Genomic DNA, 25,821 nt, shown 5'->3' on the forward strand with positions numbered 1-25,821 from the left:
CCTCCATGTACAGACACTTCTTCGCCAAGGGGGGAGGACTTACCAGCAGGCGTAGCTGGAACACTTACGCCAAGTGAAACGGTTCAGTTCGAACCTGCCAATACGGCTGAGGCCGTTGAACCGGACTCCGGTCCACAAAGTCCTTTCGAAGCTCACGTTGCGAGCTCCGTTCCCCAAAGTCCTTTCGAAGCTCAAGCTGCGAGCTTAGAAGATGAGGCCGCGAATTCAAGCGCTCATTTCGAGCCGTTACAATCTTCTTCTGCTCCTGATTCGTCACATCAGGACACAAGTGACCAGGGTGCACAGTCACCTGCTTCTACGCCTCAGAGGCGCCGCTCTAAGCGGAAACGTCAGAAGCCGCGGCGATTGGAGGATTATGTCACCTAGTTAAGTGTTATAGCAGGTTCTTGGTTCTTTAATCATGTATCATTACTGTGCTTGTGTAGTGTTCAGTGCTTATAGACAATACATGGACTGACTTTCCGTGTACATTGTGACAATATGTATTCATGACATTCATAATAGGGTGTGAATTTCTGTGTGCCGTATTCAAGGTTCTTGTCATGTCGACAAACAGTGTATGCCTCTGTATAGTGCATTGGTACGCATGTTTGAACTGTTCCGGTCAATATGACATTCGGATTCTAGTGTGCACTTTTCCGATAACTATACCCAGAGTGTATAGGTGAATGTTCAGAACCATTTTCTTTTCGAGGAGGGGATGGTTGTTGTGTTGGAGTTTCGGTTTCGAAAATGCCTTGTAAGATGCCAGGGGGCGCCGCTCTGGTGTCGTTATTCTACGGGCGCACTTGTAAATAAAATCAGTGTGTGAGCGGTACTCGTTGTGAGCGGACGTACTTCTTTCCTTCGGCGCTTCGCGCCAACCCGCGTGTTCGGGGCTGGACGGCGTCCCCGCCGGCCGCGTTCGTCGAGCCGGTCGTCTTCGCCTGCCTTCCTCGTTGGGACCACCAGCCGCCGACACAGCATTATGGTTACCGTTCCAAGAAAGAGAGAGATAGATACGAAGAGGAAAGGCAGGGAGGTTAACTAAGCTTTGCCTCGTTTGGCTACCCTACACTTGTGGCGGGGAAGGGCGAATATTAGAAAGGAAAGGGTAGAGAAGAAAGAAGAAGAGTAAGAAAGATATGGATGAACAGTTAGCTTGAAACTACACAACACGAACTCGCGCTGTTAGTTTACAGGCGATCGTCAAGTCCGGTGATCCTCAAGAAGCGCAAGAGGGCCTTCGTGGCCTTGCGCATATGCGAGACCGCAGGCCAAGCTCCCAAGATCTTTTTTTCTGTCAGTGGTCTTGAATCCAGGTGACAGAGCTTGGCTTCCATACTACGTCGTTGAGCCGGTTATGATGGGCAGTGGCATAGAATGTGTTCAAGCGCCTCGTCGCAGGCTCAAATGTTGCATACCGCACTGCTGGCCATTCCAATGAGACACGAATATGCATTTGTAATTGCCACGCCCAACCAAATGCGACACAGCAAAACTGCATCGCGTCGTGAGAGCCCGGATGGCAAACGAAGTTGCAAATTTGGGTCAATCGAATACAGCAGCGCGTTGGAAAAACCTAGCGCATTCCATTGTAGAAGCGCGATACGCCGTGCAAGTGATTGCAGTCGCCGCGCGGCGTCCGTTCTCAAGAGTGGTATGGGTGTCCGCAGGTCTTGGTCATGAGCCGATCGTGCAGCTTCATCCACGCGGTCACTGCCGACAATTCCGCAATGACTCTGCAACCATTAAAATATAATATCATGTCCTTCCTCGAGAGCTTGGTAGTAGTCGTGCCTTATCTCGTACACTCATTGGTCGTTCCAAAACTGCTGACTAAATTACGAACTAAATCGTTCGCGTACAGTCACTTTGATTTCCGCACCATCAAAGCGGGGCCGCCACCGGGATTCGAACTCGTTACGTTCTAATGAGCAGCCGCGCGTCGACGCCACTGATCTAGAGCTGCTGGTTGTTGGTAGTCCGTAGCATAGTTTTTCTCGATTACTGACCTGAAGGTCGCAGGGTCGAATCCTTGCCGCGGCGACCTCACTTTTCATGGAGGCAAAATGCTTGAAAACCCTGTGCTTAGGTTTAGGTGCACGTTGAAGAACCACAGGTGGTCGAAATTTCCGGAGCACTCCGCTACGGCATTTCTCATAATCATGTCGTGGTTTTGGGACGTAAAACCTCATCAATTATTATTATTATTAGCGTAGTTTTATCATCAAAAACACAATGACAAGCATCGTTAGTCAACACTACGATGGCACGAAATATTAGCTAAAAATAAACACATGAACAAAAAGATGTCTTATATGAAAAAAAAATACGGAAAGAGACAAAAAGATCCCGACCTTTATCAACTGCCTACAAAAGGCAAGAAAATTTCCTAGCATACTTAAGACATGAGACAATATTGGAAATAAATATATTATTATGCGTAACCTAGAGACAGCGCGTGACCTGATGTGCTTACGTTACATTTTGCGTGCTTTAAACGTGACACCCTTTTTAACTCAACTTATTGTTACTTGAGCATGCTTCGCCAGTTCCTGATCTTAGTGTAACACCAACGCGTCTGTGCTGGAAATGCATCAGCGACCTAGGGGGAACAGACATAGACTGATTCCTTTTGTTTTTTTGCCGGTACGCAATTTCCAAGCGGAGGGGGCGTCGTCGGGGTGAAAATATTTCAGTTTGTAAGCGTCTTCTAATGCTAACTTGGCTGCTCTGAGCCCAGAAACAGAGAACAAGAGCTCGTACTTATTTTGGGTAAATATTAGAAAAAAAAAGCACAAAAGAAGCACTCGGATTCTTTCGTAAGTGTCTGACTCGCTTATTGCGGTAAAACACGGAGCGTCGCTCACCGGTTCCATTTAAGTACCACCTCGGGGCGGCGTTTTTCAGACGTGATTTCGTATCCATAAGCCTCGTCTTCCAAGTACGCATAAAATCCTTTTGTTTCGTATTTGCATTCCACGTAGCGCCAGTACATCATAAATCAGCCAGAGGCGACTCGCCGCTCCTTGGCTTTCTTCGAAACCACGCGAGCGTCCAAAAACTTGAGCTGAATATTAGTGTGGCATTTGCGTGCACCATGAAAGTAGCATTCCTTATTCATGCCTCTATTTCTTTCATTAGCTTTTATGTTTAAAGCAGCGATCTGGAACGCAAGGTGTACTGTAGAGTTCCCATCCGTTAAATACTATTCTGTTAAACTGGGAGAAAGGAAGGAGTTTTAAAGGGCCCCTCACCAGGTTTGACAATTTTGAGCTGACTAGCGCAATGCATACACTGGGCATTCACGATCACGTCTGCCAAAATTTGCAACGCTACGCGCCGCAGAAATGGGTCAAATTTCAAGCTGAACGCTGCTTGCCCTTCTTCTCGCGGCCGCGTGCCCAGAGAATGAGGGGATGACGTACATGAGAGAATGGCCCTGCGTAGATGGTAGTGCTGTGACGTCGGTCCTCTACGTAGACGACTGTGCTCTGACGTCGCCAACAGTAGCACGTGACACTGCGATAAATATTTGACACGACGTGTAGTTTGTGTAATTTGTTGCTTGAATGGATGAATAAAACTTGAGAACAATAATAAAACACACAAACGGAATGTGTGCGTTGTCTTTGTTTAATTTTTACTGCGAATCGCAGCGAGATTCGAGACTAATCTACCTCCGTTTTGCAAGCGTTCGTGTTCTCGCGCTTTGCGCATAGTGCAGACGCCACCCGCAACGAAACTAATTTTCCACCGCGTTCCAGCGCTTATTAGGCTCATTTATCCTCCCGCGTCTAACATGTTCATGCGGCACACCGCTAGTCTCGCGTCCGTACAAATGTCGCAGCTTTCGTGTTCAGTATAAGGTTGAAAGCCAAGTGATCGGCGAGGGCGCATTCGGCATAACTTGCAGAGACGAAGCGCAAAGAACGCCGCCGCAACACCGCGCGCGTCTCGGGGGCTCGGGCTGGTTCGGGCACGTCATGCGTTCGTGACGTTGTGTGCGCATGACGTGTTCATGCGTATGCGTTATGTGATCCTCCCGCTCGCGTGCCGAAGAGGGCAGGGAAGGGATTTGGCTTGTGAAGGCTACACGGGGCGAGCGGCAAGGGTTTGCAGCTCGCCTCCTCGCATCATGGTTTCGCGCCGCTACAAATTATTGTTTTTCTCGGCTTCCATCGGACCGATTAGAAAAATTCTTGTGGCATAATGCTCCTTATTGGGCTCGCAACAACTTCCAATGTCTAACTAAAATTCGTTATGTCACCTGGTGAGGGGCCCTTTAAAGTAGTAAATGAAGTAAGCAAACAAGGCATTCTTATGTGCGCAAAGCAACGTGGATAAGTTATGACTGGTGTGGGTTTGTATTTCCAATGTGGATTGCTCATTGTTAAGTACCAATAGTGAAGCTGGCCATCACATTTTTTTCCCTCTCACTATCTCTCGATAGAATTACTTCGCAGCTATAAAGATTCACGGGACACAATTTGGATGCACTGATATTCATTAAAATGTCACTTTAAATGCATAAATTCTAAAGTATTTAATCATGATGTTTGATTAGGGCAAGGAAACCACAGTTCTCTGAAAACACGCCATTCGAGGGTGTTACTCTTTCGCGTTCTCACTAATTGCTTTGGACGGAGAAGAGGTGTGGATGATGACGCTGTCGGCGAGAGAGAGAGTCATTAGGCAGGTGCCGCCGTCGTCGGCAATTCGTGCACGGCTCTGAAGGCCGCGCTTGTGTAGAGGTTTAAAAGAATACGGAAGTGAAGCAACCTGGAACAAGGCTCTACCGTGCGTGTGGAGTCTGGTGTGTCATAGAGAACGAACACGCCGATAATGCCGCTCGGGCAACTCTTGAAAGCACACAGGAAGATACCATACCATTTTCAATTTCACACGCTGCCAGCAGTCTTCGAGGGCTTGCGCAGGAAATCACGCTCGCTCTATGGTGCCCACCAAGCAGCCAAACCAACCTGACCAATCGTCAACGCCACCTGTCCTCTTTGATGCATCTCTGTATGCCAACTGGAATCCGCCGAAGAGAGGCCACACTGCTTTATCGCTTATGGCTTGGGGTGGTATTTACGAAATCCTATTCCTTTCGCATTGGAATAGCCGCCAACGCTCTTTGCGATGCCTGTCGTTGCGAGGAGACGCTACACCACATCCTGTGCGACTGTTCCGGTATATATTGTTCATAGACAGTCACGGCGTCCGTTCTAGCGCACTTTGACAGTAGACAAATGTCTGTTGAAACCGTTCTTGCATGTCGTCAACAAAAGACATCGCAGTTGAAGGCGTCGAAGGCACTGCTGAGGTTTTTAAGAGAAACGGGCTTGGACAAGCGGCTCTCACAGTAATGTCGCGTACCACGCAAGAGTGGCCAACTGTGACTGAGTCCGTGTGTGCTGCTGTGTCATGTGCTATCTTTATCTCTCTCTTTCCTCTCCATATTTGATTCTCCCCCACCCTGTTCCCACGTGTAGGGTAGCAAACCGGTTTTCCTAAACTGGTTAACCTCCCTGCCTTTCCTTGTCTACTATTTCTTCTTCTGGTGCGCATGGAGGAAATACGTATTGACATAAGTACCATGTACTATGTTTGCCACTTATGTATATGAAGATTTTTTCGTTACCACTCCTACTTGGGCCCGAATGTGGCCTGCAGTATGTGTAAATAAATAAATAAATAAATAAAAATATATAGACAGCACGATGACGTCGCGTGCGTAGGTCTGTGTGCGCAGTGGAATTGGCAGGCGTGGAGATGGTCCTCTAGAGAGGGATAACTGCTTAAGTGAGAGTGAGCGCTATTATTGTCTAGCTATATTTAATAGACATGCTACTTATAATGAATAGGATACAAAAAATTAAATAAAGGTGCACGAGGGTAGTAGACAAATTCACAAGGCACCCTGTGCATTCACCTAAGACGACTCGAAGGCGAATGCCATCTTATTTTTCTTCTCGACAATTTTACTGATCCCCTCTGAACGCTTTCTGCTCCTTACATGGTTTTTCACTCCATCCGAGATCGTAGGCATTGCAAGCTTTCCGCACCCCACGCGATTTTGCAGTGCCTCCAAGATCGCGCCCCATTTGACTAAACGACGATGTCATGTGATGACGTCATGTTGACGTCACGGATTTGGGCGATCCGTGACGTCATGATGACACCAAATGGTGACGTCATCACCATGATAATTTCTTTATCACCTTTGTGTGGACGCCGACGCCGCCGAGGGCCAATTTTTGCGTTTGGCGAGGCATCTAACGTTAACGTTAATAGTACCTGTACCACGGCAGGCGCCTACAGTACACGTGAGGCAACTGACTGAAGTATTCAACATTCTTAATCGCTCAAAGGTGTAAGCCTATGCGGATCTTAATAGGAACGAAACGCGATGATACATAAAGTTCACTAAACAGAATTCATTCGCGCCAGAAGAGGGTGAGCGGCAAATGTTATCCAACATCACATTCAACACTTCCCTTAGAGGTATGAAAAACAAAGTGTCGCTAGTAGAATTGAAACAGGGAAAGTATTATAGTGTACCAGAGGAGCCCTTCAATGGCGAGTTGTGTAAACAGTTCTCACCGCAAGTGGCGCGAAAATGACAAAGAAAGCGAGCTCGGCCCTCGCAGACAACAACACGTCTACGCGAAGTGCGATGCAATTCTTGCAGATAGGCAAACAGTCGGATAGCGACGAATGCTCGCACGGTTTCCTCCCGAGGAAGCTACTACATGGTGCATTGATTTTCAATCTTTGGCGCCGCGGCACGACGGACGTGATGTTTTCCGAACACGCAATTCTGCCTCTGACACGCCTGTGTACAGCAAGAAACAACCGCAACCGGCATGAACCAATAACACTGAGCACACTCGACCAAAAAAATACACAGAAACAATATCTACAGTGATTGCTCTCCTGCGCACGTTTTCGTCGTGGTTCGAGAGTCTCGCAAGCGAACTGAAGGATCTTGAATACAAGGTGTCAGAAAAATGTAATTCTCTTTTGCTTTATGTGAAATCGTTTTCTTGAAACCACTCGCCTTTGAATAATGTAGCGCTTGATACTATTGATGGCGCTCGTATGATTTATAGAAAATCTTGTATACAAAGGAATGTCGTCATGAGTGAGTTTTCAGTAGCTCATATTTCTGCAGTTGCGCAGTAGGGAACACCGAAGAAATATCGAGGAAACAATGGCTGTAATGGAGTTACGAGAGCACCTGTTCTCAAAAGAATTAGGTAAAATATTTGAAAAGCGACAATAGATTGGCTTACAGAATTGTCCTCATTTCAAAAGATGTCACTGTTACTGAGGACCAGTTAGTTATACACTGTCTTAAATTATTACGCTGTAACGCTGAAGAGGCAGATTATATGTGATATTTATCAGACAACACAGAGCGTGAACCATGGTGTAACGTAACAGAGTCGCGCTTGGTGTTGTTTCTTTAAAGGGACACTAAAGAGAAAAACGATTTTTCTCGTATTATTAAACTGCTCTTTCATGACACCAAAAAACCCACGCTTGCTACAAGAAACCCTTTGGTTCGCGAGAAACGCGTAAAAAGAAGATGCGGGTGGCGACGACACCTTGAGGTTTCCGCACCAGTCGCCGTGATGCCACGGATTTCCACGGCGTATACTAGGGCCTACGCAGTTCGTAACCGGTAACAATATTGTGGTACATCGTATTCTGAGAGAGCCAGACACCAAACTTAAGGAAAGTTAATTGAGCCTATGTGGTCAAAATACGAAAACACACTTTGAAATCAGTGACGCCACCATCGAGGAGTACGGCGGGAAATTTAAAAGTGAAACTTTTGATAGTGGTTTTTCAGCTGGTAATGAACATATGGCGATGAAATAAACAAGTTTACACTTTTCGGAGTGTAATTTATACGTTTTAAACTAATTTGTTTCACTTTATTATCACCTTAACGTACAAACTGGCCCTTTTACAGTGAAGCTCTATAAGACTAGGGGGGGGGGGAATGTTGCGGTACGTGAGTGCGCCGAAAGCTGCGATGAACAAGCAATGCTAGCATACACTCTACTCGGGGACAACTTTCTGTGGCAATGAAGGGAAAGCTACAGGGCCACAATGCACGTATCCTACCGCTAATGAATTTAGTCACACAATTGCGTCCGTATTTTTTGCGTGATATATATAAAATACTCCTTCATTTTCTACATGTAGCTTTTTGAGACGGAAGGCAGCGCACACAGGCGAGATATTTGTATTTATTTTACTTTATACGTTGTCACTTTGCGTTTTTGCGTGCTTGAAAAAGTCGCGCCTTTTACCCGCACCTTAGACGCTAAGCAGCGTTTGCGTCGAAATGCAACGCTAGCCATCACTTTCCACGGCGTTACGAGACGCGCGCCAAACCGGATTACTTCGCGTAGCAGTACATGTGCAGACGCTCCGCCCCCATAGCTTTCCCTTCATTGGCACAGAAAGTTGTCCCTGCTTGCAGTAGTGTCTCGTCAGGTTTTGACATCATATATAGCTAGGGATGATGTCAGCCGCAGCATCAATCGCTATACATAAAATACTTTAAATGTCCTTAATATCCTTGTACTTAATGTCACTGAACGCAAAGTTTTAAGTACGCATCTGTGTGTTTAGAAAAATTTATTATCACAGACGGTTAACATCAATAACAATTCAACGTAACATTTGCTTGCTAGACCACGGCCGTGGCTAGACATACGTTTACGAGAATGACAAAACAAACTTCAGTTACATGGAAACAAACGTATGAATTGTGGAGATGGAGAAAGCTACATAAGAAGACACTACGAGAGATCCCAGCTCGTGATAAAACAGCGCGGCCGCACGTTTCAGCTTCTCTAGTTAGCCAACTGTGTACGGAGAGTTTGGGCGGTGATTATTAGATGTGAAGCATCTTATAGCGGAGTTCAATCCGGTGGTGGTGGTGGTGGTGGTGTGCGGCCTGACCGCCCTGACTGTGCATGCGCAAACCTTCTCCACTCCCCTCTCCCCCTCTTCCTTTCACCCTCTTCCATCCCCATTTCCCCCTCTCCCCTCCCCCTCTCCACATCACCTTTCCCCTTCCCTTCCCCTTACTTTTCCCTTTCCTGTCCCCTCTCCACTCCTCCTCTCCCTCTCCCTCCTTCCCTCCCCTTTCCCCTCACCCTCCCCCTTCCTCTCCCCTCCCCCTCTCCTTTCCCCCTTTCCACTTCCCCTCTCCCATTTCCCCCTCACCACTCCACCTCTGAAACGCGGGCTCTACATGCCGAAACACTGCTTCGCATAGCCTCATGGTCCCCTTAAGCGGGAGATGGTGTGATTTTTTAGGTTACAGCGCGATTATTTCAAGATGATGCCTTTAAAACGTTCTTTGCTCGTAATACTTTTAACGGATGCACGGAATTAAAACGCCCTCCGGTGCGCTATTTCGAGAATGGGGGCGACGGGGAGCGCTAAATTGAATACAGGCGTTGACGGAGGTGCTAATGAAGGCAACGAGCTGGCAGAGACAAGCGACATGCCACGCGGAGGCTGATGCGGCAATTGCTTAATGAGACGCCGCCGAAAAGGGACGTCGTGCAGGGATTTCGGAGCGGCGCACGCCGTCACCGGCCTCCGGGTGCAGACGCGTCGCGCGCGCGCGCGCCTCTCCGTCATTGTGTCCCATTGTCGCAGCCAGATGCCGCGTTTAAAGGATGCCGCGTGGTTCTGTATATCTTTTTATTTTCAGGCAGGCAAAAGGCCGCAGTCGTGATTAGACGAGCGACGAGGATTCCGTATAATTGGGCTCCGCTAGTTGCGTACAACAGGCTTGACTGGGGATCAATTATCAATACGAGCTGCTACCACAATGAAGTTACAGGGATCAGAAAAAAAAAATCACTGAGAACCAACTGAGCTGTTAGTTGATGTTCGTGTATAGGGCTATGTGAGAGCATGGCCCGTATTCTCAAACGATCGCAAAAGGCGATAGTATCGCGTTTGGTGACGTAGAATTTGATGCGTTCAATAAGTAAAAAAAGAAACACTTGCCTGTGACGTCATTGTTGCAACTGGCCGTTGGTCGTACGAATGTCTCACAACACAGGAGTGAGCGCACCGCACGAACGCAGAGCAACCCGAGTGCGGCGTTTTCGAGCGTGTGCTGCCGCTTCTACGCAGTGGCCAGGCTTGTCCGGCTTGGCTGTGGCTACTTGAAGTATAAGACGTGTTGAAAGTGCTTTCAACGTGTTTTTGTTCGATTATTTAATGCACAGTATAATATTTAAAGAATGCAACTTTGCGTGAAACGTACTTTCGTTGAGAGTTTAACACGGCGTGTTCGGGGAGTTCAGCTGTAGCGTGCCGCCGCAGCGACATCGTCTCAAGATCCCAACATGTTGCCGGCTCGCGATAAGCCACGCGAGCAACGCCCGGTTCATGTTCCTGGGACGTTGAAACCACGAAAAAACACGCGCTGGCAAAGAACGAGTGTTGATAACACCCCAAGGTATTGCTCGATGAAAGATTCAGCGTAAAAAATGCTGTGTATATCCACCGAGGATTGAATTCTAGAAGCTACCGCCTACGTCACTGAAATGCTAGACTTCACCACAAACCGACGGTTAACGGTGCCTTCGTTTATTGCAAATATGTCGAGAGCACCGTCGAGGACCATGACGCAAAATTTACGTCGGCGGAATTACCAGATGGCGCCCTAACTTTTCCGGTTTGCTCGATAGCCAACCAAAGGCGATACTTTTGCGATTGTCGCCTTTTGAGAATACGGGCCCATATTTTGATTGGGGCTGAGCGATGACAATGCAACTGTCATAGGCGTGCGCATACGGGGGCAGGCGGAGGGGCTGACCGCATAATCATCTCAGGAGGGTGTCAAGTGTGGCCCACACCTTTCCTCAGCCGGACCTGTCTCGTAATTGCTTAAAGGGCAAGGTTAGAGAGCTCGTGTCACAGAAATTCCGCCGTCGGCGTCGGTACCGTTGGTTGTGAGCGAAAAATTGTCCGTGAGCGAAAAATCGAGAAAGAACCAAATAAATAAAGAATAAAAATTTCGGTCCCATTGAGGATCGAAGCCGGGCCGTTCGCGTGGCGAGCAGGCGTCCTAGCACAAAGCCACGATGTTACTTGCAGCTGCTTTGGAAAAAAACACTACATAAATGCCATGTAGTAGAATGAGTCTCCTTAACGCATTTTGTTCGACAGGTGTCACGACGAAAACGAGCGCATTCGGCGATTTGTAGGCGCATTTGGGAGGCCATCAAACTATGTCGAAAGAGGCCGGGATAGTGCAGCCATCGCCACTAAAAACACACACGAACGTTCAAACAGCTCTAAAAATGGACAACTATGTCCATCTAGCGGAAAACATATCAAGCCAACACCGGTTTCCAGAGGAGCCGTCGATCAAGCAAACAGCAAGCGCTAGATAATGTGCTGCCATCTGTAAGGCAGTGTGAGACTCTTCATGGCCTCCGAGATGGCGAGCGTGTATCTTGAAGGCCATGCGACTCTTGCTTTAGATCAAAAACCTGTACCATTCGCGCGCGCGCGCGCGCTTATGTGTGTAACAATACACATTAATAAGTATGCACTTAGTGATTGAAGTGCGCACTAAGGGCCGGATTTCGCTATTGCGTTGAACTCTTAAAGGCGAAGCATAAGGGTCTCCAATTTTTTTGACAATAATGGCGGCCGAGAATCATTGCTGTTGCATTCCAAGGCCTGTTTACTTCCCATTTTTACCCCCGGAAAGCTTGGGACCAAAGGCAGGTCCTCGTGGAAAACGCATCATCGCTTCACTTTAATTTTTGCCTTCACACTGCGAAGCTTCTTCCGAACTCGACCAACGGGGAGGGGGGCGGAGGCGCTGCAGTGATACTTCACCTCCTCTTATGGGCCTATGCCTCTCGCCCCTTCGGTGAGTAAAGTTGTCCCTCACTCGCTGGGGGCGAAATGCAAGGGCATGGGTGTACTTAGATTTACCTACAGATTAAAGAACCCCAGGCGGTCTAAATTACCATGGAGTACCCCTCGTAATACATTTGTGCTCTGGACACGTACAATCCCAGAAATTATCAAATAAGAACGTTCTTTTCGTAACATTGCGAGTAAATTCCTATTTGCACCAAACAGCTAAATTGAGCGTGGGTGCTACTATTAGTCGTCTGCAAAGAACCAGAGGACATCGCAGCAAAAGTGACTGTTTAAAGCCTTTTTCGTTAGTGAAATAACAGTAGACGTGAAGCCCATATAAAAAAAAAGTAACGTGTCTTCCATAAGTTTTTTTTTTTTTCGTATGTAAAGCTAGAATTCTAGGGTCTCGCGAGACAAAAGCTTGATTGATTTTTAGTCATATTGCCTAATGGGGTCTCGGGAATCGGACCACACGATGTTCTTCAGCGAGCACTGGCACCTAAGTAAACGGACCTTTCTTTCAAGTCATGCTCACCGAAATGTGGCCGCCGCGGCTGGCATTAAGCATGGAACCCCAAGATCAAAAACACACAGTCACGATCTCAAAGTTGCTTTGGTAGGTAACGCAGTGTAAGTGTTAGTCATTTCATAGCCTCCCCTGTAAAAATCTTGTCACTGGTTATGAAGAAATGAGCAACGTTTAGTCGGTAAAAATGAAAATCATGTAAAGAGTACAGTAATGACAGGGTTGCTTTACCTGTGTAGATCGGAAACTTTGGAGAGGCACCAAACGTCGCTAGTGCACAAAAAATAAATTGGTGTGATAAAAAAAATATTCACCAACGATGACGATACTGCCTAATGCTAATTCTGAGCGCAGCTCTGTGTTGGGGCAAGGCCAACTGTGTTTGAAGTTTTGGTTTTCCGCAAGGTATCGACTACGCCATAAATGATCATTTTTGTGAAGTAGGACAGCACCCACTACGCAATTATTCATCTTTGCGCGAATAAGCGAGGTACCCGCTACACATCTGTGAGGTATTATGCGCACTTTGTTGTATGTGCCTGATGACGATGAATAATTATGGCTGATCACTTTGCAGTGGGTGGGAAGCATTAAATCCCCCCATCGTTACGCAATACGCATTGCGTGACGACTGGTTTTTATTTTACTCCTCTGCCACGCTATATTACATAGGTCAACATAATTCCTTGCCCGACATGACGCCTGCATAGAGTCTTTTTTAAGTGCCAGCGTGGCTCTGTGGTAGAATACTCGACTGCCGCGCAGAGGGCTCGTGTTCAAATCCCATTCGATCTTGTGTATTTTTTCTCATTTTATTTTTTCATGTCTATCGGTTACGCCACTGACGGCAACGGCGACGGCGCTCAACGCAGGCACGACCACTTACGAGCTGCGCTCTAAAAGAAAAACGTTGCTATCCAGAATGAACAGTACCATTATTTAGTACAAAACTTTGCCAGATGCACCCTGAATGATCGATTGTGTTAATCTCAACATGAACAAACGAAGTGGTTGAACACGAAAAACTAAAGATTGTTACAAAAAACAGAGTTCACGCTCCTGGAACGCTTTGAAATTCCTGTTTCTCCAAGAAGAAAAAGGTCTTGTCACCTTCACGGAGTCGACCGCTCAACAATAAGATTCAAATAACGAAAAAGAAAGGAAACCCGTGAATAAACGCAAAGTAAACAGACATCGTATTTGTACGCAGCTCGCAGTTTGAAGGTGCCTCGGGGTTTCCTTCCGGGAGAAGATTAACTTCCTGTGAACATGCGCTCTCACAACAGGATCTGCCTTTTTTTTCTACCACGATAGAGTGAAAGTTCGCGCTGTGCGTGGGTTTTGACCTTTGCAGAAGACCTCGGTTTACGAAGGAAATTAGGCTCGACAGAAAAACTGGAACGACGATGTAAACAGGAGGTTAAGGAAGGGTCAGATTGGATCACCGTGATTCGCTGGAAGCGGTGGCCTTCTGCCCCCCCCCCCCCCCTTCCGCAGGAGTAGGCGCTGGCGGGAACAAATTAAGTTGAGGAGAAAAAACCACCCATGTGCGAGAGGACGGACGGAATTGTGCCATTTGGAATGTTTGATCAGGTGTTGTATTGCGCAAAGTCACTATACGGCGGTACAGGGACGACGCCAGTCTGTAAAACGACGGGTGTAAAGCAGAACCTCGGGCTGGAAAGCCTTTCCGTGTCATCCGCGCGTGTAGTTCAGGTATCGAGCGCTGGAGGCGCTTCGAGATGAAGCTAAAGTCTGGGAAAGTGAGAAAACAAAGTTCTTGCGCAACTACGCAAGTATACGAAAAGTTGAAAGCCATGCCTTGCTGGTTTCAGCTCCGAACTGCGTGTAACAGACAAACTATACAAAAGGTGGCTTACATCTCGCCTTAACTTTGGAAGTATTGCAAAAGTCCCCATTCCAGTTGTATGTGAATTCGTTTTGAGCCGAACTCGATCGCATAGCGAGAACTTCATGATAACATGAGGAGGCGTGCAGACATGAACATAAGACATCAGAACAACCGAACATAAACATAAGACAACCACGATATGATTATGAGGGACGCCGTAGTGTAGGGCTCCGGAAATTTCGACCTCCTGGGGTTCTTAACGTGCACCTATATCTAAATACACGGGCCTCAAGCAGTTTCGCCTCCATCGAACATGCAGCCGCCGCGGCCGAGATTCGATCCCGCGACCAGTAAATTTCATTGATTCGTCGCAAGATTAGTTCGAAACCAATACATCTGCAACATTTAGTGGCAAATTTATCAGCCTTAACATGAAAAAAGATGTGAAGTGACATTGCATGTTCAAATGCATACATTTCGTGGTTTTTCGCAGAGGCGCAGAGCCTGACCGGACTCGGCGCAGAAATACTCGCAGTCATTATGATTGCCGTTCTGAGCATTGAGCTCGTATCGTCCTCAGATTCGCTCCGATGCTCACACAGGGACACTTGTGCTCGAGTAGCTCGCCTATGGCACCGCAGCAAGGTGTAGAATATTGTGCGGAGGTACCTTTTGTGTGTGTTGTAACAGCAGGATGATTTGTGGGTAATCTTCAGCAACGCCTCCACAAATTCTTGCCTCTCGAGGCGACCGGCGGAAGGACCTTCTGTCAAGCGAAGCGTTTCTTCCCAGAATTTCCTCACTTGCGGTGTTTTTCCATTTGAGTGCAGTCGCACGAGGAGTAGGATAAAGTCCCTGAAAGAGTCAGAGCATCGCGCGCGCCGTGGCTGCTAGATTTTGCTCGTGCCTTTTATGTTTTACCGCGACGCGATCTTCCCGTCTCTAAGAATGCATTGTCACGGGGCTACCACGTAAAGCCTTGTTGTTGCTACGCCAGAGCCGCTATACAATATCACGCCTGACTCCCCAACCGCCATTTTCTCCGGTAAATAAATCAGTTTAGTGTGCTGCGGCTGGTTCCTGTTTCGTGTCAACTGCTTCTGTGCTCGCTGACGCTGTTGTGCCCAAAGGCGCCCGCGAGCACAGAAGCGGCCAAGCAAATGAACACATATGAACAGACACGCATCTACGTACTCTACGGAGCTCAAGCTTCAATGCAGCTTAAGCTTAGACACTTGAGCTTAGAGAATGTGGTTATATGTTGAAGTAACGTTCTCGCGTGAGCTAGTTGGTGCATACCGGAGTGCGTACTTGAACACATAACATCGCCGCGAGAAAAACAACACACAGGAGGGGCGTCCGCCCTTTCTCAGTCTTTGTTTATCGCGCCGACCTGTTACCTGCAGTCATATGTATATAAACGCAGCATTACTTCCTGAATGACCGCTGCTTTGTGGTCGAGTGAATCTAACAGTCGTACTGATGTGTTTTTGCTGAACGTCCAGCCGAAACGTTAAACATTAAGACCAAAAGGAACGATAGCACAGCCGTTTCTCATGTCTGATAGAGGAAAGGGTTAGCACAAATATAACAAAATATGCCATTGTTTATGGTGTAGTCGTTTAACTGAAACGTTATGTTTGCACCGAATGACACGAGATTGCTGCCTTGAGTGTGGAGCGCGCCAAAACTCTCCTCCTTAGTGGAAATAAAAACAGCTATCACAAGAGGTACTATTAGGCTGAATAACTGAGTGATTTTGCTCACAAGAGATAACTTGAGGTTCTTTCGTCGCCTTCTCTCCAGACATTAAAGCTAGAACACCTGTAAAGACTTCCCATACGGTATTTACACATTCTGAAGTGTCGTTTAGTGGCAAGCGTTTCTTCCGGCCATTACGCCTCAAGAAGTAAATTTATGCGTTTCCGTCGCACCCTCAATACTGCCTCAAAAGTAAACATGGTTGTTCGATCACCTACCGGCAGTGACTGAGTGAAAGAAAACACTTGCTGTGGCGCTTTAAAGAAGCGGCGACAAGGAACGCGTCGAAAAATAGTGGTTAGAACATTCGTATTTACGAACGGGAGGCACGTTGAAAGTTCTCTCGGAACACGACCCAGAAGGACGGAAACACGGACGAGTTTTTGTAGGTCGAACTCTGGAACAGCGCGACTTGATTCATACTTAGGAAATTAAGTGACAAAACTCGATACAGTGTCAATGCGGCGCCCCTAAAACGTGTTTACAAAGGGTGCGGATAAAGATGGGTCTCTGAAGTACGTAGAATAATTGATGTCTGGGCAAGTTGGAATTGGCTATGCATCTTCGAAACGGGCGGCGCAAAAACAAGGACAAGAGAAAGACTACACACCACAGAGCGCCTTCTCACAACTAACTTTATTACAAAGAACATACACATTGGACGGCAATGCGTACTCGCACGTTGCTCGACACTGCACAACACGGATGCACCCCCAACTTTCATGACACCATATGTATTTTCAGGCATAAAAATCAAGCTGAGAAATTTTTGAGGCTCATCACATTAACAAAAAAGGCAATCTATGTGTAAGCATGCCATCAATAGCATTGCATGACGATGAAATTTCTTTCCTCAATCGTTTCATCACGTAGAAAAAAAGTGTACATGGGGTCATCGTTCTGTAACCGTTTCTAATCTTTACAGCAACACATGTTTATGTATCCTTTCGGCTACCAATAATGTAAGAGCACGTGATACTTGGTGAAGGTTTAAATAGTGTATGTCCTTTCTATTAAAGTTAGTTGTGAGAAGGCGCTCTGTGGTGTGTAGTCTTTCCTTTGTCCTTTTTCTTGCACCTCACGTTTCGAAGACTCTGAAGCAGGTGTTCCTTGAAGGAAATAACCTTCTACTCTTGAGCTTTTGATTAGTGCAGCCTTCTTTTTTAATTTACGTTAAACGCTTTTACAACATAGTTGTTTTTCTGCAAAGTCACGCATATTACATGTGGCCGCACATACCAAAAATAGCCAGCCTTGTTTACTTTCTTGGTTGTTTTTTTTTCGTACATGCTGAATGGGCCGGTTCTCGTCTTGGTTTTTGTAGAGCTGTCACAAAAACATGCAGGCAAGCGTACACAAACTCAGAAACGAATTTCGATCTTCCCTGAAAAGTTGTTCGAATATAGTATTGACACGACAGCAACAATGCAGGGGCATGCTGAATGCTCCAGGTAAGTCTCGCCTTTCGTTTCGTATTCGTGAACTGGATATAATCATAGACCCACCGAGGCCGCCGCGTTGTCTGCATTTGTAATGGTTCAGTGTATAGTATGACAAAAAATACCGAGAATGCCGTTCCAGATATGTATTCGTAGTGGCGTGTCAGTGTATATTTAACGCCTGAAAACATCGCGCATGTCGACACTACGGGTGCACTTTTAAACTGTGAACACTCCCTTTTCAAAGTCGTGCACAGAATTGAAGCGAAAGCGTCGCAAAACAAGCGTTTTACGATGGCTGTCAACGTGAGTGTTTTCATTGTCTATACTTAAACGGTGACGCGGTGATTTGTTGAGCACGATCGTCTGCCCCAAAAGGTTCACTTGAACGCATTTTTCAGACTAAAGGCATTGATTTCAATACAATGGTTCTTTTGTGATTACCATGTGCATGTACGCGAGGGTACTTACACCAGGTGTTTATATGAGAGCTCGCTTCGCGGTATGTTCACTAGAAAGAACTGCGCCACTTGCGAGTGTAATTTTTACTGCGAAGCTCTCCAGTGCTAGGAGCAATGATTACACACGTAGGTAAAATTTAGGACGGCAATACATCTGACAGAAGCGCCATACTGTGTCGCGCGCTATGACAGGCGCCTTGAATATAATATCGGCATTCATTGTTTCTATTAAAGCTTGTTAGAGAGTTTTAGAATTGGCTACCCAAGATAGTGGGTCCGCAAGCTGCGTTAGGTAGGCTGCTCTTGCGTTCGGAGGATCAGCAGAGTTTGAGAATTGGGTCAAACGCACAGGGCGCCACACGTGGCGAAATTAAAATTATGTGAGATGCGGGCCATACTGCCTCGTCTCGCTGGTGACCCACGCTATTTTGCGATTTTTAGGTCTTGGGTCAACGCGAGCGCAAGAGCCCAAGAGTGAATTGGGTTCTGCGCATGCGCCCTGGCGGCTCGCAAATTTCATGGGTCCCCAATTCTCAAACACTATTACTTCTGCAGTTTCACCCGCGTGTGTCATCATGTTTTGCAGTCGGGTACGCATTTGTTCTGGTTGGTTTATGATTACCAGTGAAAAACAGCGCTAGAAAGACGGGACAAGACGGCACAAGAAAGCACACGAGACTACGGCGCCGTGGTCTCGTGTACTTTATTGTCCCGTCTTCTTTAGCGCTGTTTTTCACTCGTAATCATCATGTTTGCACGTCACCTTAAGGAGAAGTGGCGTCCGCGTCAACGACTTCGCACAATATGGCGCTCACCTGGACAAAGGGTGTCACCATTCTGCTCCCGGGGGAGGCGGCACCGACTTCGAGGCAGCCTCATTCAGACCTGATTCAGACAGACATGTCGCGCCATCTCGTGGTATCTGCTGATACACCGGGTTGGCGGCGTTTTTAAGCTTAGGATTGTAAAAAAAGCGCACATTTCACCGCGCTTTTCGCAGGACCTTATGTTTTGCTTCTTCATTACATGACCTAGCTCACACTGGATGCCATGTGAGAGCGCCCGTGCTAGTACGCGCGCTGTGATTGGCGTAGTCGTTTTAAAAAGGCGTCATAGTCTTTCTCCAATTCGTCTCGTCAACCAATCGCGTTTGTCCGTTGCATCGTGACGTAACAGATCGCGCTAGCGAACTGTTCCGTTGCTTTTTGTACTCTCCCTGGGTTGGACGCCTTTCGTGCTTTCCAAAGAGGAGCAGTGGCAGTACGAGGAACGTCGGCGCACCCAGAAGCGCGAGTGTGCGCGTCGCCTTTGATCCAATGCCACCGACGACAATCGGGCAAGCGAATCCAAACACACGCGCGACGCCTCGCCGTCGGAACGCTTCCTTAGCGTCGCTGATCTTCCCTCTTCACAAGCATTTGGAATAGCTCAAAATTTTTATTGTCATCTTCTGTTCTCCATTTCGATTGGTTACCTTAATTAACGAAAGTAGTTGAAAACAATGCTGATCCTGCAGGCTGAAAACATTGCCGGTACTATAGCCCGCCTATACACTGTAAGTCAAAGTGCACCTGTGTCAGTTTGTACGGAAATAAGAGTTTGTGGAGTAAACTTTAGCATGAAAGAGATACTTTGTAGAGATGATGCGTCACTTTCTTGAGATGACGTCTTTTAAAACTCTGTTATCGGCAAGGTTTCCGCAAAACTTACAAAATCATTATGGAGTGCTCCACTGTGGTGTGCTTGAGAACCCACTGTGCAACATCGGACAGGTAAACCTGACAATTTTTTATCTGTCTATTCCCTATCCTTCATTAGAGAAATGTACCTTCAGTTGCACACACAACACTAAATTATGCTTCAATTATTCATGGTCAAGGAAGCACTCATGAATTACAATCTACAACACTCGTACCAAGGCTGTTGAGTAAAAAAAAAATATTCTTATTGTACTCTGATTAGACTTGGCACAAATTTGAGCAACGTGCCATATAATGTTAAGCCAAGAAGCAATTCTTGATATTTATATAACCAGAGTTACGTAGAAAACCAAGCCCTTTTTGTGGTAAGACCGTAATACTTCACTTAAACCGACATAGCGCTAGGCCAAAGACCGCGGTGCCCGAGGGATTTTTGTATGTATGTGGAATTACAAAGCGCCTCAACCTTTTCTCCACAAAAGAATGCCTCCGCGGAGGAGGCGTAGATAGTTTTAGACGTGGCTAATTTGCATTCAGCGCCAGGCCGTAACTCTTGCCAGCTTTGTTGCCTTGCTTGCTTGCAGATAATCACAGAAGCAAGTAGAGCTAAGAGAGAGATTCAACTCTCGCTTTTGCGCTGATGGGTCTTAGAAGAGTGTGTGGAAAGTTATTTTGACGTGCTTGCTTGTGTGCGCACTAAGTTCTGGCGGAAGGTGACCCGGAGCCGGTAGCACGGAGGCAGAGGCGAGAGGATTCATTAGACGCGCCGGCTGAAAGCAGCTCAGGGTCGGAGAGGAAGCAGTCTAAGGAAACAACCATGCGGGCTGAGCACTCTGAGTGCGGCTATTAGTCATCGCTGCCTTTTGTTACATCATTCTTTACGTCGACGCTACTGCGAAAAACAGAGGCCAGCTAACTGAATTATCAGCGCTCCGCGGCGTAGATTTTGTAGCGCAAGGTTCCACAAAGGTCGTGCTGCGTGGTGTCAAACAACCAGTGGTGTTGTGACTAGGAGAGGCAAACGCGGATCACCAAATAAACAAATTATATAAAACGAAGAAAATGATGTTTGGGTTCCCGGAGCCGAATTGTAATTTGTCGAAAAATCTTGGTCATTAGTGAAAAAAAAGGATTAAAATGCGAGAATATAGTTGGCCGCCGTTCTTCTCTAGCCGTGCATCTTCGCGACCAAAGGAGAATCTAGCATATTCTCAAAATCAAGTTCTGAATTCCTGTAACGGAGACACGGAGGTTTAAAACTGCAGAGAGGCACGTCTGATGCACTGAACTTGATATCGTAGAAAATGTGACTGACAGCTTTTCACACGCAGTCTCAGTTATTCCGGAAACTCGGAGAACTGTGGTCACAGTTAAAAGCGAGGACCGTTCGCAGCGAGTACTTTAGTTCAGTAAATTTTTCAACCTCTTTAATGGACATATAACACGATATGATCGAAAGAATTGAAGTTATGATAAAAAATGTCACAGGGTCCCTTATGCACGCACCTAAGACGACTCAGACGAAGGCGAAGGCCCTCTTTTTCTTCGCGGTCGATATATTGGTCCTGCCCCGCCACCCTCCGAGCGCTTTCTGCACCTAACGTGATTTTGTACTGCCTCCAGGATCGGAGGCGCTTCACCTGGTTTTGCACTGCCTCCGTGATCGGCCCACCTTTGACCAAGCGACGATGTGATGTGATGACGTCATCATGCAACGTTACGTTACGTGACGTCACAGTGACGCCACTATGACTTCGTAATGACCTCTCATGTTTTCAATCTGTGACGTAATGATGACGTCATATGAACATCACGTGATTAATATTTTTATCACTTATGTTGACGCCGCCGGTTAATTTTCGCGTTTGATGAGGCATATAAGGCTTATACCTGAATAGCGTCTTTATTTTCCCGAAGCATTTCTCGTAATAATTTTCAGAGGCTGTTATGAACCACATGCAGTAATTTTGACGTAACTAGAATTTTTGGCCTTTTCAGTTCACTTAGTGACGGCATATCTGCTTTTCTGTTACTTCCTGTCCTGCCCTGAAAAATGAAAAGCAAAATTCCCGTCTCTTAATTCAGCAGACATTCCCTAACATTTTCTTTTACGGCGGAACAAGTAATCGTTCGCTTCTTCAGTTGGTGTACGTCAGCCCACGTTTCCAACAAAGCTCACACGTTGAAGAAAAAAGAAAGATAATCTATGCATAGTCACAACGGGGGGAGAATAGATGAGGCAAAGAAAAAGGAAATTGTTCAAGGGAAAAGTTGAAACCGGTAAGTGAATTGTTTGGAATAATTCGGCGTCTGTGCGCCTTCGTTATTGCGAGGTTGTCGGAGATATTATTAAGAACCTTAACTGCGCTCGGAACGTTAACAAACTCACTGAATTTGGGAAAAAAAATCAGACTCACAGAATTTGTTTTCTCCAAAACTCGACTTGCATTATAGCACGTTGGTATTGTATTTTTTTTCTTTCATTACAAAGAAAGGTAAGGGAAAAATGTCAACGACGAAAGCATGCAACGCACGTCTCTTCTTCGGCTGATTAAATTTCGAATCGAAATGAGATTGTACCGATTTACGTTATGAATGGTAGTGCATAAGCTGATTTTTTTTAAATTACATTAAGGGCATAGTCGCTACGCAGCGAAAAATAAACGCAAGACTTCCGATTACCTTCAAGCCAGAGGTGAAAAGGTGCGCAATGGCAAAAAAAAGAAAAAGAAGAAATGTGGTACGGTCAGTAGAATGCTCAAGGTTAATTTAACAGCTAATATGAACGGACACGGTACAGGAGGGCGACACCTACGAATGCAAATAGTTCGAGGCCAACCAAGGAAGGCACCGCTCGAAATCTGGCATGAATGTAATATATGCCTATATAGAGTAGAAGAGGACACGACAGTCTTCTACTGTAATATATGCCCATGGGCATATATTAAAGTAGAAGACTGTCGTGTCCTCTTCTACTCTGGTGTCTCATTCCCAGCGCAGTTTAAGCTCTTAGAATAATGTTTAACAACCAGCCCCCGAACACACGTTCCTTGATTTCAACGCATACAAACGTGGCAAGTAAGTTTGTATGCACAGTATTATTGCGTATAAATAAAGCGTTAACCAGACTATGTTTATTCCGAATATATTCCCTTTTACCTGTATTGTGTTATCAGCAGAACATTGTAGTCATCTCTTTCATTGTCACTAATGTTCGTTTCTGATATATTCTGCATACCTTACACCGCATAATATGCTTGAAAAATTTATACCGGTGTAAAACATGTTCGGAAGCTTTACTGTACTGACATACCAGTCTAACTCATTACTGTGAGCCTGGTGTTGTATGACATGTAAAAAAGAAAAATAAATTTATGAAATTCATCAGACAGAGTCAATATGTTTCATGATATGGAGTTAGTTAACCACGTACGGATTTCAACTTTATTAGATCTTATACAATTATATACTTCGCAGTTTTCAGTTTTACCGCTCAAACCCGAGGCAACGAAGATGGCCCAAGAGCGCGACTTTATTGGTTTAAACATTGGAAGCGCTGCACAAAACGCTGTACAACGGAGCTTTCTCAACACAAACACGTCGCCTCGTTTACGGCACTTCGGTCAAAGCCACGTACATAAGAAAGCCAGTGGTAGCGCACGAGGGTGAAGACACATTTTAATCAGGCCCAAGTGGGGATCGTGCCACACATCCAGAGCAACGCCGGGGCAACCTACGGCACACTGCGTATAAATGTCACGAACTCGGACGCTATTCTATCGAGTGGCGGAAATTATTACCCATCTTGCCCGAACTGTTCTGACAATGACGTTTCGCATCTTCACCTTAAGAAGCCTTATTGTTCTTACTTTAGGACATTCTGTCATCATGAACTCCCCATTTATTACTTCCTTCGGGGTTTGCTTTTAATATTAAATAAAAAATACCATGCGGGGTTTTTGGAGTGACACTGTTTGCGATTGACGACTACTCGCAGCCTGACACGCAGGTACCTCATTACTAAATGTCTCACCTCAATACACCAAATCACGCTGTTAAACAATTCACAGTGTATATACTGAAGGATTGCCAGTACTGGATTTAGAGCATCCAGTACCTGTTGTACATACTGAGGATGACGATGACTTTGAGCTTGCCCATGAGCACGTGAAGGGTATCTAGCAATAATTTAAGTACCATGATCATTTCTTTGTCCTCTTCAGGAAGCTCGTCAGTCGAAGGTTCAGAATAAGAGTAGCAATGTGGGCTATTTGGTTTACGTGCATGCTGAAGATGAGCAGCGCGAAGCGCAGATGTGTGGAAAAACAGGTAAGGAACGAACGAGGAACGACTGAGGAGGTGCTCGTCGATGTATCACTTCCTCCGCCTTTTCTTACCTGTTATTTGCACACACATGTGCTTTCGCGCAACTCACCTTCACCACGAACGTTCAGCGTTTGATGTTGCCAATATGCACCGTGAACTTGCATGTGGCTGTGACATCGGCATTGTAGGCGAAGCTGCGTCAGTGGTACCCATACTTCCCTTGGTGTTCTGTTATGCACCGCCCGCCGTCGGTCCGTGTAGCTGTGGCTGCGGCAGTGAAGGCCAAGCTGAATCGGCAGCAACCACCTTTTTATGGTATTCTGCTTCGTTCCGGCCACCAAAGGGTCCGGGAGAAACGTGAAGGGGTGAATCAGGGCGTGGTATGGATGTTGCAGAAACAGTCATTGGCTGTCTTTGACGAACATTGGCGACGATGGCATCGCTTTCTGACGGCTTTAGCAGCCTCACGATGAGATGAATGGCCTCTCAATTGTCAGTTCATTCAATACAGATATCAATGCAGTAGTCAGAACATATTTTAACGCGATAGCGTTAAAGAGCTCGTATCGCAGAAATTCCGCCGTCGGCGTCGGGGCCGTTGGTTGTGAGCGAAAAATCATCATCTTGTCCGTGAGCGAAAAATGGAAAAAGCTGCAAATAAAATAAATAATAAAAATGTTGCGTCCGAGTGAGAATCGAACCCAGGCCGCCTGCTTGGCAAGCAGGTGTTCTACCACACAGCCACGCCTCTGCTTGGAGCTGCACTGAAAGTAACATTCATGTTTCCCAAAAATACGCGTCCTGTATACAGGTGTCACAGTACGAGATGTAATATCGCAGTAATATTGCGTGGTACAAGCGTACATTGCCATCGGGCCTCACACCAGGTCAATATCATAACGACTTCGTGGTTTAAAGACAGCCACCCATTACAAAAGGCACACACATTACTGCGCGTATTCCCTTAAGACCACGTAGTGGGTGCATCGCAACTTCGAAAAAGTTTCTCGCGCATAATTGCTCCTGGTTTAAAGCATGCTACCCATTACATAAGGCACACACCTTAGTGCGCGCATTCTGTTAAACACTCGTAGTGTTCGAACTGCGCACTAGGAACAGAATATCGCTATCGCGTTCAACTCTTAAAGGCGAAGCTTAGGCGTCCCCCAATTTTCATTACCGAACGTTATTAAGAGTACGCGCTGCCACAAATGTAATGAAAAATGATAAGAAATTACTGCTTCTTTAGAGTAAAAATTCGTGTGGCCGCAGCATTCATATGGGGATGGACTACCAGTGAGGCTGTATTCTCGTTTCTGCGGTAGACACCTTTCCGCTCGTTTCTCCGGCATGAGCGACCGCAGAGGCCGGCGTTCTTCTTCGGACTATAGTGTTCTCAGGCAGCATTCTCAGCTTTTACAAAGCCCAGCTTTTGTTGCCTGTATTCGTGTTGCAGCGTCCACACCTCTTGACAAGCTGCCAACGCCTCTCCGCTTTTTGCTCCGGCGTGAACGCGCTGCGCCGACTCGCCTTCATCCGTTTTCTCGCAATGCTCGTATTGCGTCATACTGCAATAGCGCCGCCACACTAAGCCGAGACAAGCGTATCGCCACACTCTTTTTCATTCTCTCCTTTCCTCCGTGATGAGCGCGTTGCGTTAGATGCACAGTCTCGCCGACTCCATTCCTGTTGACGATACGGACGCGAGCCGCCCACAGTAGCCCCCTGAGAAAGCTCGGGCTAGAGGCCAGGTGCTTCACTGTGAAACAGTACCTTTTCTCCGTTCTCATTTACTTCGGTGACGTTTGTTCACACGCGATAA

Source organism: Rhipicephalus sanguineus, chromosome 2, assembly GCF_013339695.2.
Source record: "Rhipicephalus sanguineus isolate Rsan-2018 chromosome 2, BIME_Rsan_1.4, whole genome shotgun sequence".
NCBI lineage: Eukaryota > Metazoa > Arthropoda > Arachnida > Ixodida > Ixodidae > Rhipicephalus > Rhipicephalus sanguineus.